The sequence below is a fragment of the Saccostrea echinata genome, unplaced genomic scaffold (genome assembly GCF_033153115.1).
Source record: "Saccostrea echinata isolate AGI-Se365-2 ecotype Australia unplaced genomic scaffold, CSIRO_AGI_Sech_v1 ptg000029l, whole genome shotgun sequence".
Taxonomy (NCBI): Eukaryota; Metazoa; Mollusca; class Bivalvia; order Ostreida; family Ostreidae; genus Saccostrea; species Saccostrea echinata.
In genome coordinates this window covers 31,109,426-31,124,366 of record NW_026889778.1, presented here as the reverse complement: position 1 = coordinate 31,124,366, position 14,941 = coordinate 31,109,426, and the positions used below count along the sequence as shown (strand labels likewise).

Sequence of the window (14,941 nt, the reverse complement as noted above, 5' to 3'; positions counted from 1 at the left end):
TTTATATATGCATTGTCCATGTTTATACTGTAATTAACATCATCTATGCCAGTTAATACTCGTTATCGCCTGTGGCTTTGTACATGTATATACAGTAATTACCATGACCAATCACAGCACACCATACACAGCTGTTCTAACCTCTTGTGACCCTAAGTTTTGGATGGCTCTAATTCTTTCTTTTCAATGAATAACGTTTAATTATGATCTATTATTTATCCTTAAATTATTTAATTAGCATACGGTAACGTAATTGGACATACATAGAAATACTGCTACTAAATCAAAAGTGAAGAAAAATTTTAAAATAAACCGAAGATTAAAAAAAAAAGTTTAAAGTCAGCTGTGCATAGTTATTTAGTGTAAACGGGGAAACAACCATATATTTAAGGAATTATTGTCTAGTCTATTGGGTTTGCCAGGGCATTAATGGCAGTTGGAAATGTGGGATAATTGATGCATAACGGGTGAAGTTGTAAATACAGTGGTTCCCGTTTTATCGAATAGTCAAGTTGTCAGCATAGTTTTATCCGAATAGCCGAAAATTAGAATAGCCGATTGCTCCATACCGAGTCCAAAGACAGATGTATAGAGCTACATGTATTGATAATACATCGTAGCTAGCAAATTTCAAGCTTGCACTTTTGTTTTCTTTAGACATGTTTACTTAATGACTTTACTAAAAATAATTTATTTCACTTACTTATGAATTTAATATGAAATTTTTTTTCAAATAAATTGACGTATAGAATATATTCTATGATAGTTATTGCCATCTTTCTTCAGCACATGTTTACATTCCTTCTTCGACGGTCGCCATTTTGGAAACGGAAGTAGACTAAATGCTTGACTAATAACCGTAAACTATTTTTCCCTGGATAGATTGTAAATTAAAAATAAACAAAAATATTAAATATACGTAATTGTTTCCTTTTGATTTGTTTCTTTAATACGGTTACATATTTTATACTGTGTGTGAGTTTACCAGTCTCGTTCTTGTCTGCTGAAGAGAGATTTTGAGAGCCATGTGGAGAAAGATGGTATGAATTTTGAGACGTATTTTTATAGAACGAGCCATTTGTGATTTTTACCATAAATTTTGCACTGAAAAGTGAATAAATATTAAGCCAATTGACCAAGTTAAACGATTGAATAGGTTTATTTCATTATCCATGCAAATTGTCATACTCAAGCTAATCAGTTCAATAATTAAAATTTCACGCCGAAAAAATTGCAAATAATTGTCATAATTAACAAGTGCATCATTGAACCCAAGCTGATCACCACAACTGTAATCAAAACATATCTATTTACTATGCCCACTATTGACACAGGTAAGGTGCCTGTGTGCGTCCAGGCGTAACTAATCCCCTCATTATCGTACTCAAGCCAGTCAAGGTAATTGGTGTCAAACTGTGTAAACAAAGGCTTCACATACGAAGTTGGAGGTGTGAACAAGGTGCTGATTATCAAAAAACACTATGATAGTCCAAATTTTTGTATCGGATAAAACGAAATTCCAGAATTTTTTCATCAGAATATCAGGTGAAATTATTAATAAATATATAAGAAATGGTTTTGTGCTCTGATATTATATTGAAATAGCCGAAATATTCGTTAAACCGCTATCCGATAAAATGGAAGCCACTGTATTGAGAAATCAAAATACTTTCAGAGTTACCACAGAGAAAACATTTAGAAATGTAAATAATATAAGACTCGTGTCACAACAATGTCCATTACCAAAGATATTCTCCTTCACTAGTCTAATCATTACAAAGTTGCGTCCTTCTCTTCCTTTGATCAAATAGTCTTCCTAAACAAGAACTGTAAAGCATTCGTAATTATTGGTGTATTAATTGTTCATGTCTTTTTTGTTTGTTTGATGCAAAAATTAAGTATTGTAGATTCCTGAATATACGCGAGGAATTAATTATCGCGTAATTACACGAGAAGCACTACTCGCGAAATAAAATCACTCGCTTTTATTTTTATGGTGCTTTAATGTATGTAAAATCTGTAGATAAATCACCCATTCGCAAATTATTGTTCTCGTGATTTGACGCCCTTGGGCCATTTCGCGATATTAAGTACTCGCGTAAAATAAGGAATCTACAGTACCCCAAAAATCATTTTGGTTGTGTTCGATGTTTATGTACATGCTTTATACCTGAAAGAAAACATCGATGGGGTAAACAAGTCTCAATAAAATCAACAAACTTTTACATGTATACACACTTTTTCCGAGTACCCGGGTACTTGATCAGAAAATAGTCTGAGTGACCAATTATTAAATACTGACAAATTTGACATCCCTAGAAGGTATGTAGGATTTTTAATTCAAAATTACTTATGAATATGAAGTTAAAATATTTCTTAAATGGGATAACAACAAGCTAATTCAGAGAATTTGTGTCCTCCGCTTAGGGAAAAAAGAAGAGCATGTTCAGTTCTGGGGGGTGGGGGTCAGATTCCCCCCCCCCCGGGATTTGTAGAATTATTAAATGTATATTGAAGCAAATAAAAAATGCCAGTATGGATATAAAGATTTGATTGCTTATTCTTTAAAATGTGTATAGAAGATTCTTTTTATATAGAATATTTATCACACTGTAATAATGATTTTATGAGTTTGTACACGCCAGATGTCATAACTTTTTCATTTCACATGTTGAATACTATCATTTAGCTAATAAAAAAAAAGAAAATGTCATCCGATACTTGAACCCGGGTCTCTCGCTTGCTATGCCAGCATCATACACCCAGACCACGGATGCACTTGATTTTACAGCAGATTAAATGCAAACAGTAGGTCTCATATAATGTTTATATTCATGTTCAATATTGTCAAAATTTTATACAATACATGTTGTCTAATTTAGCCTTTACTAAACAGTTCTAATAGATGTAATTAGAATATAAAGTCTGCTGACAACCTGTATTATACGTAATAACTCTCCACATGCCCCTGTGCTAAAAATAGTGCCAAGCGACTTTTAATACAATAAATAAACAATAAATAAAAAAAAAAAAAACGGGCGGGACACTTTTAGAGGGGAGAGAGAGGCCATAGGGAGTTATGGTATAAAATTTCATTGCAAAAGCTTCTTGAGATATTGCACGGAAACGAAAGTGTTACACAGAAGGAATTTATAAATTAACAACCTTCAACTTTGACCTTTTGACCTCAAAATCAATAGGGGTCTTCCTTAGGCCACAGGGAGTTGTTGTGTAAAATTTCATTGCAAAAACTCAAAGAATTCGCGAGATACAGCGCGGAAATGAAAGTGTTAAAACAGACAGAATTTATGAATTTATGACCTTGATCTTTGACCTTAAAATCAATAGGCCATAGGGAGTTGCTATGCAAAATTTCATTGCGAAAGCTCAAAGGGTTCTTGAGATATCCTGCAGAAACGAAAGTGTTACAGACAGACAGAAATACAGATGAACAGACAGACCCAAATTAATATCCCCCACTTCCAGTGAAAGCGGGGGACAAACCAGAAGTCTTTGATGAGACTGTAGTTCTACTGGTTTGTACTTAAAAGTAGCACTTGGACTTGAAACTTTGCAACAGCAATACATAGAATAATGATCCTTGGTGTAGTCTCTTTTTGTTTTATTGAGATTTTTGTATCATTAAGATTTATTGCAATCAGACTAAATCTATAGGAGGATTAGTCTTTTAAAAGAATTTTACAGAAATTTCAATTTTAGTAACCATGACAACATCATTCAACAAAATCAAAAAACAATAAAGACAATTTTGTATCATAGTGTAGTCTCCTTCTGTGCCAAGTTATACTGAAATCAAAACTGTAGGAGGAGTAGCGTTTTGAAAGTATTTCAAGGAAATTTCTATTTTTAGTAACAATGGCAACACTGTTCATCGAAATCAAAAACTGATACACAGAATTATGTATCTTAGTGTAGTCTACTTGTGTGCTAAGTTATATTGAAATCGGACTAAAACTGTAGGAGGAGTGGCATTTTGAAAAATTGTTTACAGACGGATGGACAGACAGACAGAAAGACGGACGGATGACGGACACCTTACTATCGCATAAGCTCTTCTGGTCTCTGGCCAGTAGAGCTAAAAATCGGAATGAATAACAAGAGGCCCAAGGGCCTTAACGGTGACCTGAGTATCAAACAAGAATTTAGAGGATCCAGAGAAATATAAAATAAACTGATAGATAAAGCTTTGTTGCCCAATAGCAAAAGAAATAGGATGATAAAAATCAGCAGAATAATAAGTCTAGTATTCAGTAACAACTCTTAAATTAAGTTCTAATCTGTCCCCCATTTATCACTTTTACCATGCAGATTATTAACAAACTATTAGTGCTTCTATACTATTTTTAACCCCATATTATAACCTCTCACATTGGCCTCTATTTGTCTTTGAGGAACATTTAATAAGATAAGTTATTTTTGTCTCATTTCTATTTATCTATTATTAACAAGTCTATCTGATCATCAAAACTAAGAAGGTATTTTTGGTATATGAATTAAAATTTCTTGCATAATTCTCTTATTCTATTAACTTTTCAAATATATTATTTACAGTGATTAATAATCAAAAGTGAATGGCAAAGAGGGATAACTTATCTCAGTAGATTATAAAACTTAACCAAAAGGTCCAAATGTTAAAAAATCTGGTAAAGATATTATTGCTTATGAAAACTTTTACTCTGTTTGTCTCCGATATGCCCAGGAGGAAAGAAGATTTTCAAAGAAATAATGCATTTTTACTACAGATTCAATACAGCCTTACCCTAACACCAAAAACCCACGACCCAGGGTCATGAATTTCACTAATTTGGAAGATGTACCCTCATCATCATAACTATGCACTTAAAGATTTTCAAAGAATTAACACATTTTCACTATATCTTCAATAGACCCCCCCACCAACATCAAAACTCCTGACCCTGGGACAAGTTTTAAAAATTTTGTAAGAAGAACACTTGTTCATCATAACTATGAACTTTATTTATCTGCTCAACACTAAAGAGCAGACAGGATTATTTAGCAGAATAAATGCATTTTCACTATATTATCAACAGAGTCCAACAATTACACCAGAATATCTGATCCAGGGGCAGAAAAGAATATTTTCAAAGAAATTATGCTTTTTCACTATAATCAATAGAGTCCTCCTCCTTTCACCAGTTCCCCCAACCCTTGGACTATGAATTTCATAATTTTGGAAGAGGCATCCTTGCTTATCATAACAATGCACTTAGTTTGTTTAAATAACACCCAGGAGCAGAGAAGATTTTTAAAGAAATAATGCATTTTCACTATATAATCGATAGAGTCTCACCCTGCTAACACCAGAACCACTGACCCAGGGGCCATGAAATTCACAACTTTGGAAGAGGCACCCTTCCTCATCATAACTATGTACTTAATTTATCGGCTTAATACCCAGGAGCAGAGCTCCCTTACAGAAAAAAACCCAATAGAAATTTATGTGTTTTATAAGCCACTTATAAGCAACTTATAAGTCACCTATAAGTTTTGAAATTCACTTATAAGTGTACTATGAGTCAAAGTAAGTATAAGTGAGGAACAGATTTCATTAATATTTCACTTATAATGAATTAAGATAAGCCACGTACATGTCAGTGAATATTTCACTTGTTCTTCACTTATAAGTGAAAATCAGTATGGTATTAGCCAGAATAAGTGTGGACTTAGAATTTTTACATTATACAAGATTTCTCTTGAGTTGCATTGTGGGTATTCAAAGCTAACCAATCAGAAACTTTGTCTCTGCAGAGAAAAACAACAAGAATTTGAAACTGTTTGTATCTGTGAAAGGATGTTGTTGGAGATATCAATTTTTTTCTCAGTTTGCCTTCACATCAGGTACTATAAGTAGGTTCTATTTACATCATCTTTTTAACTTCCTTTGCCTGAAATTTTGAATCAATTGACTCAGTTATTTTCAAATTTCATAAATTTTAAGAAGCCTCAAGTCATTAAATCTTGATGACTTTTAATTTGTACAACATTTTCGTTTGTGAACTGAAATAACATATAAAGTTTTCATCATCAAAGAATTTCATATGAGAGGGAATTTTTTTCATATAATGTTAACCTGATTATTTCAACTTAAGTGCAGATACATACGAGGGGTTATCAAAAAGTTGGTATACTAGTGCCATAAAATTAAAACCGCTTAGGGTACATCAACAAATTTTTATAATTTTCATAAGCATCATCTTCTCTATCTATATAATAAACTATAAATCATAATTTTTTTTTTTAATTTTTTGATGTTTTTTGTAAGCAATGGTATGTCCATGTGGCATAACCTTGAAGATGGCATTTTCTTCTACCTAAGTGAAAAACTCTTTTGATTCGAGCATTTGTAATCCAAAAATCCCATCAATTCACTCATGTCATATGACACAATTATTCTGTTAAATTTGCAATTTTTACCCTATTCTGTAACTTCTATGAAAGAGGCAAGAGCCATTCAGGGCCTTTTTGGCCCTGAGAATTTCTGAAAAATGGAAACTGCTTTTGGTTGAAAATGCAGTATTTATAACATGGACCCTTGGTGACCGTGTATCTATTGAACATGACGTAATTTTCTTTCTACAGTAGTATGACATAAATGAGTTTGCAAAATGGCCGCCGTCAACGTAATTATTTAAGAAGGATAGTGAATCAGTTGCTGAATTAACGTAACCACTACTTTTAAGGACAAAATATTTGGTATGAGTTTTGGTATGACTTAATTAAAAGAGTCCATTGTTGTAAAATTGGATTATTCCCATTTGATAAACAATTATTGTCTGCTTGGAGACATGTCTCCACATGGTCAAGAATTGACTAGTAATCTAAAAAAAATAATCATACAGATGTCAAATGAAGGTCTTTCAAGCTATAAAATTGAGAATCTAACTGGAATAAACAGTCGCACCATCCAAAAATTTCTCAAGCGTGTAAGGGAAAGGGGTAATATAGAAAATTTACTGAGAAGTGGGGTGAAATGAAAAACTTCAGAGAGAGATGACAGGGTTCTTTTCCGAAGCATTAAAATCAGTCGTTGTCAGACTTTAAAAGACATTACAACCAGATTCAATGCTAGGACAGGATCTAATGCGTCACTCAGAACAGTTCACAGACGATTATCAGAGGAAGGTTACAAGAGGTGTGTAGTTTCTAAAAAAACAACTGTTTCATGCATGAATAGAGAGAAGAGAACCCGATTTTGTAGACAAAAATTGCACTGGACAGTAAACAATTATTGGTCATCCATAATATTCAGTGATGAGACTAAAATAGTTATTGGAAAAAATGATAAAGTTCATGTCTGGAGGAAGAGTGAGGAAAGAATACGTCCTGAATGTGTCGGATTGCGTGGTGATTGGGAGATGAACTGTCAGGCCTCCCTCATGTTTTGGGGCTGTATATGTTATAATGGAGTCGGCACTTAAAAACTGTGGATGGGAACATGAATAGCGAGAAATATGTTACAATTCTTGATGAGTGTCTTTGGCCTGTGGTTGCTCGTCATTTCCCAAACCAGCATTGGACTTTCAAAGAAGACAATGCCCCCTGTCATGTCTCCGCCTTCTCAAATCGTTGGAAACAGGACAACAATATTAACACTCTACATTGGCCCCCACAAAGTCCTGATCTCAATATAATTGAAAATGTCTGGAGAGTGCTCAAAATCTGTGTACAAAGGAGGACACATGAGGTCAGACACGCGAATGATCTGGAGTGAATCGTCAATGAAATATGGGGTAGCCTCCCTTTGCACTATATGCAGAGCTTATATGCAAGCATTCCCAGGAGAATTCGAAGTGTTCTACGCTCTAGAGGCCATATAACAAAGTATTAAAACAAAAAGGTAAGTGTTAATATAATTTCATTGATAAAAATAAGATTCAACAAGTTTTATGATCATAGGCCTTAAAATGTCCAAATTATGCCTCTAAAATGCTTTGAAATCGAATGCCTGCAAAGTTCAAAAAGTAGGTCACTGTGACCTACTTTTTAATACATATGTTTTATGGCCCCAAGATGCATCATCTTGCAAGATTTCATGATTCTAAACCTCTCAGTATTCGAATTATTGACCTTAATTGTTTTGTAAAAGATTAGCTATAAAATTCAAAAAGTAGGTCAAGGTGACCTACTTTCTAGTTGAGGTACTTTGAGGACCCAAGATACATCAACTGACAAAGTTTGATGATCATAGGCCTTAAATTGTTCAAAATATGCCTCTAAATCATTTTGAACAAGAGCACCGCTAAGCGGGGCATCCCCTCGCGCCAGGAACTTCACCGGTAATGGCAATGTCTCCACACGAGAAAAAAATTCTCAAGAGGGACGTAAAACAAGATACAATCATCTAGGCCTAGTAATCAAGGGTACCCTGTATTACTATACTGTATATATAAAGTTTAAAATAAGGTAAAGAAATTAAAATGTATTGCAACACTGATTAAATTTTAACAAAAGTCAAGGTGGTGGATATCATGGGGGGGGGGGGGGTCATAACAGGGTGCGTCGATTTACCCAAATGGACCCAAATGGAAATCAAATGGACTCAAATGGAATATTTAAATATAGATTATCGTATTCCCAAGTTGTTACTTATTTAAAATGATGAAAATAATAAACTTGCAAATGGAAAATTTTAATTATTCATTTCTAATATTGTATCTTAAAATACCAATTATTTTTTTTTTCTATTTGAAATAACTTTTGCATATCATTGAATACAAAATGGAAGCATTTCATATTAAAGTTTATAGATTTCATGGCCGTAATACCGAGGGGGGGTGGGGGGCACGAGAGAGACGCACTACTCCCCCCCCCCCCATAATTCTGCCGATGTATAGAAAACTATAGAAAATTAATTCGTATTTTAAACTACAATATTAGAAATGAATAATTAATATTCTCCATTTGTAAGTTCATTATTTTCATCATTTTAAATAAGTAACAACTTGATAATACGATGATATATATTTAATATTCCATTTGGTTTCCATTTGGGTTCCATTTGGGTAAATCGACGTGCCGGTCATAACAAGCATACGTGATTGGGCAGTTTCCCTTATTCCTAGCAGAAACATATCAAGTATGCTGTAAATTTCATTGATTTACCTATACCTGAGTAGCATGCAATAGGCATCAAATCTGAAAATACGCACGGAAGTAATTTTTTTTGTAGTGAAAAATGACAATATACCGGTGTTGAGATGTCAATGAAACTTGTGAAACTTTATATTTATAGCTTTCAAGAATTATGTGCGCCTCAAGATTAAATTTCACAGGCCCCTATTGTAAACACACACGTGTAGTGCATTGAAACCGCGACGTTCATCAAATTATTTCAGTTACTCAGTGACAGTGATGACACTTTTTATTCACACAAACTTTTCTCAAGATACGCAATAATATTACAATACGCGAATACAAAGTAGAACTTACCGAAGCGGCTCTATCGAAACGACCTGAATTTTAACCTGTTTAATTTACCGGAAGTGAGTATTGGCAACTCGTACATAAAATTGCAGGGTTATAAGGTAGTAAAAACGCGTTATTTTAAGAACTACATCACCGATTAACTTGAAAATGAATAGGGTTCGTCCTTTTACAATCCCACATAAGTGTGTGAAGACTGAGAAATGATAGTGCAAAGGTTCTCTTTAAATCTTGCCCACAAGCTGTAACGGACACACTAACACACACACATACGCACAGCAGCAATGCTATATCCCCTCCGCAACTAGTTGCGCGAGGGGATAAAAAGAATGGCCTCAAAATTTAAAAAGTAGGTTACCGTGACTTACTTTTAAGTCAACATGATATGAGGTCCTTAGATGCATCAACTAAGAAGATTTGATGATCCTAGTCCTTATAGTAAGAAAAATATCAACATCTTAATAAAATGTAATTTTTGGTCAACTTTGAAGTGACCTTGAGACCACGCCCTTTCCCCCAGGGTGATGCCTTGAACAACTTTTAATCTACAACATAATATAATAATCTGCCCAGTGGTTCTTAAGAAGATTTTTTTAGCAACCAGTACTTTTGTTTCGATTTTCCTAATTATCTCCCCTTGTTTGAGGGTCACAACCCTAGTTTTAGTACAAAAGGGAGCCCTTGGGCCAAGGATACCCTGTGACAAATTTGACAATAATTGGCCAAGGGGTTCTTGAGTTATGGCCCATATTCTAAAAAGTTTACGCACACCGCACAAATGGCCATAGCATTAGCTCTTTGAGCCTTTGGCTCAGAAAAGCTAAAAATGTTAATGCTACTCTACGTTGCTTTTTCCGTTACAGTCGGCCACATAACATTGAGAATAAATATTACCGGTATGTCTAAATATTATCATATTACAAAAATAAACATTTTCTTGCTTTTCTTTTCTTTGAAAAAAAATTAAAAAAAAGAGTAACCGTTTTCATCAGGTCACTGATCAAAGAGAAACAACTCTAAAAATGTAGAGGTGTATGTCTTTCCTCCCCTTAGCTGAGTTATTCCTCCTGTTTTCCAAAGAATTATGGGTTTTCTTTTCCCCTCACAAATACACATTTACAGTGTGTTGCAAGGAACACATGAACTGAAAGCCAAAGTTTATACAAATTAAAGTAAGTATCAACGGTGAAAAATTATTTACTGAAATTAATACAACGGTTGCACCCCACTGAGAAAATCTTTTACTGTAAACAGTTTCAGTTCGTATTTCCTCCAATAAAAACAAAACGATTGATACCAATGTAGATGATACCATTGTAGATGATTCAGGCACATGAGTAATTTTAATACTGATAAATAATTTACAATTTGGTACAATTGAAGTTAATATGGACAAATACATCATTTCCATTTATTGAAACGAGAAAGATACAATATCGGGGGGGGGGGGGGGGGGAACCCTCTCGTTTGAAAACAGAAATAATTTGGAAACCTATATGTACATATATTCCATGTGACATCACCAGTATAAATACCGACCGCCATGCCTCAATCACTCATATTTTTCTTGGCGCACGTTGTGCGGGCTTTAAGGTATATTGATATTTTCTGATTAAATTTGGAGTTAGACGAAGTCTAAACTTCACGTGTTGTATACACGTTTATTTTTCAGTGTTTTTTATCGTTCTCAGATGTGGTCTGAGGCTTTCACGTGGTACACGTGAATTTCAAGTTTTGTTTTGAAACTTACATGTTTGTATGTCCTCGCCAGAAAAGTCTGACGTCCTCTCAATTATGGCAGACTTGGACGATGAGTCTTTTGAGGGGTTCGATAGCGAGGACATTAGAAAGGCCGAGAAAAAACTCGCCTCTAAAATAAATGAAATAAGCGCTCTAGAAGTTAGGGCAACAGCAGGTTCTGCAATACAAAGTGCAAATGATGATAATGAACAAGGGCCTTCAACGTCGACGGCAAAGCCGTCCTCGGCATCTAAGAAAGGTAGTAAACGTAAAAGGCCAGGTAGTAATGTAACAAAAGCGAAGAAAAATAAAAAGGTTGAAATTTCTGGTAATGATATTACCAATGCTATTATGAACATGGACATTGAAAGTGTTGACAAATTCAAAGAAATGATGGGGATAAATGACATTATTGGGTGTATTTATAACCTTCAGGAAGAAAATCTGAATAATTTAGAACAAGAGAGTGTTGATCTTGATGTCAATGATAATGAGCATGAAGGCTCAAGTGTACATGGAGAAAATGATTTTGATTTTATTATGGATGACAAAGAGTCAGATAGACAGGACAAAGAGGTAGACAATGACTGGGATATTCCAGAGTGACTGGTTTTCAACAGATAAAAAGGGAAAGAATGTTGATGATAAATAAGCAAACATGGTCAACACTCTCTGTACTAAGGAGGGTGAAAGAGAGAAAATAATAGAGAGTAATCCCAGACCAGCCAATTGTACATATTTGTTAGCTCCCCGGGTAAATGCAGATATTTGGAATATTATGCCAAAATCTGCTCAAAGTAGGGACTCTGGTTTTCAAGCTGTCCAAAAAACAATTGCAACAGGGATTATTCCTTTGCTCAAAATAGCTGAAATGTCAAAATCAAATGAAAACATGAAGGAAGTTAGGAATTTGATTAAGCAGTCAGTTATTGTGTTGTGTAACTCTGTGTATCAATTATCTCAGAAAAGAAGATTTCTTTTGAGAAAGGTTTTACCAAACAAGTTTTCAGACATATGTAATGCCTCACAGCCTGTTACAGAATTGTTATTTGGTTCAGACATTCAAAAGAAAATCAAAGAATTGTCAGATTTTGACAGATACAAGAGGGATAAGTTTAGGGGTACATGTAGTTACAATAATTTAGGTAGTAGGGGAAGAAGGAATTTCTCGTACAATTATTCTTATGGAAGAGGTAGAGGAACAAATAGGCCTTTTTTAGGAGGAAGAAATGTACAGTCGAGAATGGAGGTCGTACAAAAGAGGAAGACGAGAGAGCAAATACTGAATGAGACAAACACGGTAAGTGTTGGTCAAATTAAATATCATGTATCACAATGGGAAAAGATCATTAAGGATCCATGGGTTCTGACGACAATCCAAGGTTACAGAATTGTGTTTGATGAAAAACCTTACCAATCAAAGAAACCATCTCAAATTTCTTTCAATGATCAAGAAGCTATTATTGTAAATGAAGAGATTAACGAATTACTTAGAAAAGGTGCAATAGTAGAAATAGACGAAAATGATGCTTTATTTATTTCTAATATATTTGTTGTTCCTAAGAAAAATGGAAAACTCAGACCTGTGATAAACTTATGAAGTTTAAATGAATTTGTTTCATATGAAAAATTTAAGCAAGAAAATTTAAACCAGATTTTGGGTATTTTGCAGAAAGAAGATTATTTCTGTAGTGTTGACCTTAAAGATGCTTATTTTAGTGTTCCCATTGCAAAGGAATTTCAGAGGTATTTGAGTTTTCAGTGGAATGGAAAGGTTTATTGTTTCGTGGTTTTGCCATTTGGATTGTCTTCAGCACCCAGAATTTTCACAAAGATTTTGAAACCTGTGTATGCTTATTTTAGATCCATTGGTATCAGATGTTCATTTTATCTGGACGATTCTTTAATTATGAACCAAAGCTGGGTTTCTTGTATGAAGAATACTCAATTAATAATAGACACTTTGCATTCATTAGGTTTTCATGTTAACTTTGAGAAAATCGTGACAAAACCAACTCAAGTAATTGAATTTTTTGGGTTGATAATTGATTCAAAGAGGTTCATAATATTTTTACCAAGGGACAAAATAGATAGGATAAAAAGTACTGCTCAAAATTTATTGTAAGAAGACTGTATTAGTATAAGAGAGGTGGCAACTTTCATAGGGCTCATTGTACATGCATTTAATGCAGTTTTGATAGGACCCCTTTATTACAGATCTTTAGAAAGGGACAAGGTTAAGACACTGAATGAAAATGGTGATAATTATGATGGAGGTATAATTTTATCTACTCAAAGTAAAGATGAAATCATTTGGTGGATAGAGAATATTGAAATAAAAAATGGTAAACCTATTCGTTTATTGCCCATAGATTTTTGGATAGAATCTGATGCTTCTTGTGAAGGAATGGGTGCTGTTTTTAGAACAGATTACTTTAGCAGACAGTGGTCAGAAAGAGAGAAAAAGTTCCACATCAATTATCTGGAGTTATTGGCCATATTCTTTGCTTTACAATACTTCTTTAAAAATCAAACAAATGTTCATGTTGGCATAAAATGTGATAATAAAACAGCCATATCTTATATAAATAATATGGGTGGAATGGTTTCAAAGGACATGGATTTTTTAGCAAAAGATATTTGGCAATGGTGTTGTGCAAGGAATATATGGATAACATGTCAATATCTTCCAGGGAAATTAAATGAAATAGCAGACTATTATTCTAGGGAAACTTCTACATCAGGTGAATGGAGTTTAAAATCAGAAATTTTTGATAGAATAGTTAAACAGTTTTTTTGTCCAGATGTTGATCTTTTTGCATCGGATAACAATTATAAAATACGGAAATATGTGTCTTGGTGTTTTAGTCCCAATGCATGGAAAATTGATGCTTTTTCTTTTATGTGGACAGGTTTAATGCCCTATATTTTTCCGCCTTTTCATCTATTAGGAAGAATTTTCAATAAGATTAAGGAAGATAAGGTAGAAAGAGCGATTGTGGTTTTTCCTGTGTGGCGATCTCAAACTTGGTTTCCTCTTTTATTATCGATGCTTGTTTCTGTTCCAGTTAGATTGCCAAGACATGCAGATCTTCTGACAGAAGGAAAAAGAAACCATCCCCTAAACAAGAAAATCATCCTAGCCGCTGCAGTTTTCTCTGGAAAACCTTGGAAGATAGAGGATTTTCAAAAGACATTAAGCTTATCATACTGTCTTCATGGAGAGGATCAACCCGAAAACAATATGACCTCGTGTGGCGAAAATTCATTTTTTGGTGTAATAAAAGAAACAAAAGTGTATATAAAATATCTGACAAGGACTTGATGTCTTATTTGTTTTTGTTATTTAAAGATGGAAAGTCTTACTCATGGGTTAATACTCATAAAGTAGCTGTTACTCAGACTTTATCTTTATTAGATCAAAAATGGAATAAAAATTCACCATTACTATCAAAATTTATGAAAGGTTTGTTTAACTTAAGACCAAACTTACCAAGATATGAGTTTACATGGGATGTGACTAAAGTTCTTGTTTATTTAAAGTCTCTTTTTCCTTTGGATTCATTAGATTTGAAACAACTTACTTGGAAGCTATCAGCAGCTAGGGCACAAACTCTTGTAAACTTGGATATTAAGAATATGAAGTTAAGTTCAGAGAGAGTTGTTTTTTATTTTACGTCGTTACTTAAGACATCTAGACCACGAAGGTCATTTTCTATTACCCTTAATAGATACA

At 33.9% G+C, this 14,941-nt stretch overlaps 1 protein-coding gene and 1 pseudogene across 2 annotated transcripts in view; one reads left to right on the top strand and one right to left on the bottom strand.

The window, feature by feature from the left end:
* LOC133195819 (mitochondrial carnitine/acylcarnitine carrier protein-like) overlaps window positions 1–14,941 on the bottom strand; it is a 243,894-nt gene that overhangs the window by 38,156 nt on the left and 190,797 nt on the right. The window lies entirely within an intron of this gene.
* On the top strand, window positions 11,224–14,040 carry LOC133195816 (uncharacterized; annotated as a pseudogene).